This window comes from Acomys russatus, chromosome 8 (assembly GCF_903995435.1).
Source record: "Acomys russatus chromosome 8, mAcoRus1.1, whole genome shotgun sequence".
In the NCBI taxonomy this organism is placed as follows: domain Eukaryota; kingdom Metazoa; phylum Chordata; class Mammalia; order Rodentia; family Muridae; genus Acomys; species Acomys russatus.
In genome coordinates this window covers 19,983,157-19,989,142 of record NC_067144.1, presented here as the reverse complement: position 1 = coordinate 19,989,142, position 5,986 = coordinate 19,983,157, and positions in this window count along the sequence as shown.

Sequence of the window (5,986 nt, the reverse complement as noted above, 5' to 3'; positions counted from 1 at the left end):
CCCTGGAGATCTGGATTCATCTAGACATGTACAGTATTTTCTATTAATAAACCTAAAAGCAAGCCCTGTGCATGTCACTGCTTTGGATGTGTTGGTTAGATTCAACGATGACCTCCTGTAGCCACAACTGTCGATCAAGCTCAGCTCCAAATGCTGAGGCCAAAAAGGGCAATTTGCAGATTTGGGCCTGAACTCCCAGTGCATCTTGTATCAGCTCATGAGCAAATGCATCTCCCACTTATGACGATCTGCTTTCTGGCTTTCGGATTGTATGAAAGCAGTAAGAGTGCCGCCGTTAGAACCACGCTTCAAAAAAATTTAACTGTTACTCTTTTCTCTGGCTAGCAGTAGGTGGTATCATAGTCTCGAAATACTGGACAGTGGCAGAGAGCTGCCATGCCAGCCAGCTTCATGAGCTATACCCAGTGCTTCATTGGAGAGCACGCTTTGGTTTAGTTGAGTGCGCTTCACATACAGACTAATGTGGTGTTCCAAGCACGACTGCCATAGGCCATGGAAGCTGTGATGTTTGGTGTGTCAGGCACATTAAATACATTTTGGTTTTTATTTTCCAGCTGCCTTAGGTTTATAGGCACACTATCCACTGTAAGTGGGGAAGCATCTTTGGGCATGAACCTGCTCATGTGTGTATCTCTTATTATCCCAGCTTCCTCAAAGAGGAGAACCTGGAGCCTAAGAATTAAGAGACATGTATAATGGTAAGATATTATATAACGAAGATTAAAAAGCTAGAAGAGGGCTGGAGAGATGGCTCAGTGGTTAAGAGTGCTGCCTACTCTTCCAGAGGTCCTGAGTTCAATTCCCAGCAACCACATGGTGGCTCACAACCATCTATAATGTGACCTGATGCCCTCCTCTACAAATAAAGCACTCATATGCAATAAATAAATAATTTTTTAAAAAAAGCTAGAAGATTTGGGATGTTTTTACCGTAAAGAAATGGCGTGTTTTAAGGAGTGTCTTGTTTTCTTTTTCTGTTACTGTGACAAATACTCCAACAAAAGCAACTCGAGAGAGAGAATGGAACAGTCCATCACAATGGGGAAGTCGAAGCAGCAGCTTGGCACAGTGGGCCACACATCCAGGAGGCAGAGAGGGATAAATGCTAGCCACCGCTCAGTTTACACAGTCCAGGATCCCTGCCAGGGAATGGTGCCACCCACAGTGGGCAGCAGGTCTTCCTACCGCAATGAAAGCAATCAAGACTACCCCTCACAGGGAAGCCCAGAGACTCACCCATCCCACATGAGGTTCTAGATTACATCAAACTGACAATCAACACGGACCCATCATAGGGAGGTTGGTATGTTTCTCCTTATTTGAACATCACACATGTGTGCACATCAAGACATTTCATAGTCCCTAAAAATCTATACCATCTTATGTTATCAGTTAAAAATAGTTTAAAAAGACTTACTTTCACTGTATGGGGTTTTTTTTTTTTTTTTTTTTTTTTTTTTTTTTTTTTTTTTTTGGTGGTGGTGGTGGTGCGGGGTTGTGTTGTTGTTTGGGGAACAGAGTCTCATTACATAGCCTGGGCTGCCTAGAACTCTCTGCATAGACCATGCTAGCTTCATTCTTGCAACGGTCCCCTTGTCTTTGCCTCCTGAATGCTAGGATTACAGGTGTACCCTACCATGTCCTTTTATGCTATTCTTTCATACTATTCGATTTTTAAAAGTCCCGCTTATTTATTGTGTGCACAAATGAGCTCCTGCAGTAGTAGATTTGCCACAGCATGCGTGCAGAGGTCAGAGGATGACCTATAGGATTCAGTTCGCTCCACGTGAGTCCCAGGGATTGGCAGCAAGTATCTTCATGTGTTGAGCTATCTTAGCCAGCCTCCTATTTGACCTGCCCCCCTCCACACACATAGAGAGTCTCATTATGTAGCCCTGGTTGGCCTGAAACTGGCTGTGTAGACAAGCTGATGTTGTACTTGCAGAGATCTGGTAGCCTTTGCCTCCCAAGTGCTGGGATTAAGGGTGCAGGCCACCATGCCTGGGTAAAGACTTATTTATTTATTGTGTATATGCTTGTGGGGGGGGGGGTAGCATGAATTCATGTACATCAGGTGCATGCTGTGCCCACAGAAGCCAGAAGGCGGCATTAGAACCCCGGGAGCTGGAGTGACAGGCAGTTGACAACCACGATATAGATGCTGGGAATTGAACCCCGGTCCTCTGAAAGAGCAGTTAAGAGCTCTTAGCCACTGAGCCATCTCTCCAGCCCACTGTTTGATCTTTTTTAAAAAATCCCTTTTAAATATCTGCCATGCTTGCATCAGAGATTATTAAAACAATGTGAGTAGAACAAAAGTTGTTCAGGAAGGCAGTGTTTGAAGGCTTGGTAAGCAAGACTTAGATGTTAGCAGGTAATATGAGCCCCAGGGCAGATCCTGGGAATCTGGAGTTTCCTAAGGAAGAGTTACCCAGTGTTTGCAAATGTTCAGTACAGGGAAAAGTTGATCATCTATGCTCCAAATACAGGGTGCTGTGTAACCTGCCAGTTTTGGACACCAGGGTTAAATCCTAGAGAAAATAGATCTCGTTGGAGGTATTTTGAAATACCTCCAGACATAGTAAAATTTCTAATAAATTTCAGCATTTAGCCCTCTCTAGTCATCATGGCCAGAGACTGGGGACTGAGAGTAGCTCATCTGGAAGCTTCGGACAAGAAGAAAGAGTTTGCTGGAGGACCCATTCTGGGCTAACCTGAAGTTCTGTGGTGGATCTTTGGCAGTAGCCTAGCTGTGAAGCTGAGGCGGCAGAGTGCTGTGAGGTGAGGACCAGTATGAGGCGGAAGAGACAGGGCCCTGTGAAGAGGCCCAAGTCGGAAAGCAACGGTTTGATTGCTCTTCTGTGTCAAAGTCCGTTTCCTTGGAATTACACAGGGACCAAGGTGGGTGTGCTAGATGCTCCTACTGGCTATGGCCGAGCATCTTACACAAACCACCTAAGAGAGGAACGGTTTAGTTTGACTCACAGTTTGAGGAGGTTAAGTACATGGTCTCTTGGCCTAATGCACGAGGCATAACATCATGACAAAAGCAAATTATAGAAGACATTCACAGTAGACAGGAAGCAGAGAGAGATGGGAGGGGCATACAGGAAGAGGCCAGGCAGAGATAAACCACCCAGAGACAGATCCCCAGTGACCTACAGCCTCCAACAAACTTCCACTCTTGCCAATCATGCCACTGTATTGTGAATCCATCAAATGATAACCCATTGGTTGTGTCATTGCTCACCCCCCCCACCCCCCCGCCATGATCTAATTGCCTCTGCCTGTGCCCTCAGACACAACCAGAGCTCTAAGCTCCTAGGTGCTTCTGGGTACAGTTGTGTTGATGTTCAAGGCTGAAAGCACAGCAGTACCCACTGGCTGGTACTGCTAACTGGGCCTCTCTTTTTCTTTTCACTGGAATGCATGCTGCATTTTGGAGCAAGAAGACATTTTCAGGACCAGTGAGATGGCTCAGTGGGTAAAATCCTGGAGACCTGAGTTCAATCCCCAGAGCACTCATAAAGGGTAACAATGATGATGAACTGATTCTGCAAGGTTATCCTTTTGGATCCTACAATGTGTATTATGGCATGTACCTCCCTAAATACACACACACAATAAACAGGCCAGTGAGAGAGAGAGAGAGAGAGAGAGAGAGAGGAGGAGAGGAGGTGGGAGAAAGACAGAGAGACAGAGACAGATTTGGGGGCTAGAGAGACGGCTCAGCAGTTAAGAGCACTTGCTCCTCTTTCAAAGGACCAAGGTTCTGTTCCCAGCACCTAGGTGGTGGTTCAGAACCATCTGGAATCCCTGTTCTGAGGGATCTGATGCTCTCTTTTGATCTCCACAGACACCAGGCATATAAATGTGGTACACAGATATACACGCAGGCAAAACATCCATACACATAAATTAAACTCTTTTTTTTTGTTGTTGTTGTTGTTAAAAAAAAAAAAAAAACAACCATTTTCCTAGGTAGGTTCCAGTATGAGGACATCGGGCACCCAATTGTCCCCAGGGAAAGCCCTGAGAAGTACAGCTACTTCTGTGGCCGACATTCTCTTCAAGGGATGACCACAAGCCATACTCTGGCCAGCAATGTTGTCCCACTTTACCAAGAGTGACCCAGAAAGCCACATGACAAGCTCATTATCTACCTGCCTGCACTTCTGGGGATGCATCCTAAGGGCATGTAACAGAGAGGCACAAGGGGACCTAGAATAGTGCTCTTTGGGAGAGGGAAATGTGAAACAAATAAGAGTGGCTAATGTGAACTATGATCAATTTATGGGGGTAGAACGATATATTTGTATAGTAGGGGAGAGTAAATTTAGGTAATAAAAATGAAATTCAAGTGACGGAATGTTTCAGATTTTTCAACTGTTATGCAAACATTTCAAAGTATACTGCCATGTAATGAAATGTGTAAAAACTGCATTTTCCCTAATGGAAGTGGTGGTGGTGGGGCTCTTATCACTCGTGGGACTCTGCAGAATCTTCTCTTTTCTCCCTGCCCCCGGGCAGGACTGGGGCTGCAAGAGACCCTGAGGCTTGCAGAAGAATTTATAGAAATACAAGAAAATTAAGACATAATGTTATGTGTTAAAAATCAGAATAAAACCCACACACTTAGTATGCTTTACTTTTATAAAATGCCACCAAACTTACCTACAATCACTGAGAAATGTCTGGAAAAGACTATTATGGTATTGATGATTGCATCTTTAGGATATTAGTTTTTAATTAGTTTTTTTGTGTGTGTTGCAAAATTATTTTTCCTTTTTGAGGAAGGGTCAGCCCCTTTAATCTCAGGCCGGCTTCAAATTCACTATATAGTCAGGACTCTCCTGTTCTCACCTTCCGAAGGTTGAGATTATAGACAGGCACCACCAGGCCCAGTTTACTCTGTGTTGATACTGACCCCAGGGCTTTGTGCATGCTAAGCAAGCACTCTGCCCAACTGAGATACATCTCCAGTCCCAGTGACTAACTTTCTTTCTTCTATGCTGGGGAATCAAACCCAGGGCTTCATGGATACAAAGCATGCACTCTATCAACTGAGCTACATCCCAGCCCCTTCCAAAAATTATTTTTCTTCCTTTTTTTAACTTATAACAAAGGCTCACTTAGCTCCTGGCTTTGGAAGCACAGCGCAATTAAGAGTGAAGGCCCATCTTAAATGCCAGGCATTGTGGCTAGGTGCCGGTGGCTGTGTCTGGCCTCAAGTTTTCTTTGTGAACATGTACCACAGCCACGATGGGGAAAATAAAAGGAGTCTTCGTTTCTTTCTCTCCTGGTAGTCACTCTCATATTCAGTGAGCAGCAGGAGCTCAGGGATTCGACCCTCTGGCCTTGCCTCTCCTATGACTAAAGTTGCAATAGACACACCATTACGTCATGAGTAAGGCCACGCGGTGTCTTCATTGCCACCATTATCGAAACAGGCTCTGATCTAGCCATGTGGTGAGCAGCGCCTGTGTTTCCTTCCCTGTGCTCTTTCCCTTTTCCTGGCGCTGATAACTATCTCACTGTGTAAGGGAGGAGGGTAAAAGAAAAGAGGTCCTGGGACAGTTGTCATCTTTCTGGGTCTTGACCTGAGTCCTCGTTGCAAAGACCTTGCCCCATGCTACTAAGCTATACTGTTGTTATGCCTGACATTTCTGTACCTGTTTTTTATTAAAAAAAAAAAAAAAAAAAAAAAAAAGGAGGGGAGTTAATCATGCAACATAAATAAAAATTCCAGGATCTAGCTGAAGCTCACACATTGATTTTCATATAACCCTCTTCTTTTTAGTTTCTTTCTCACCCTCCCTTCAATTTCTGATCCTTTCTGAAATCTTTCAGATGTCAGGCCCACCCCATGCCTACTCCCCCAGCTGACCACTGTTGCTCCTCCTATTTGCTGTCACTGTGGACAGCTAGCCCTCCCATCCATAGCTTCCACATGCACGGTCAACCA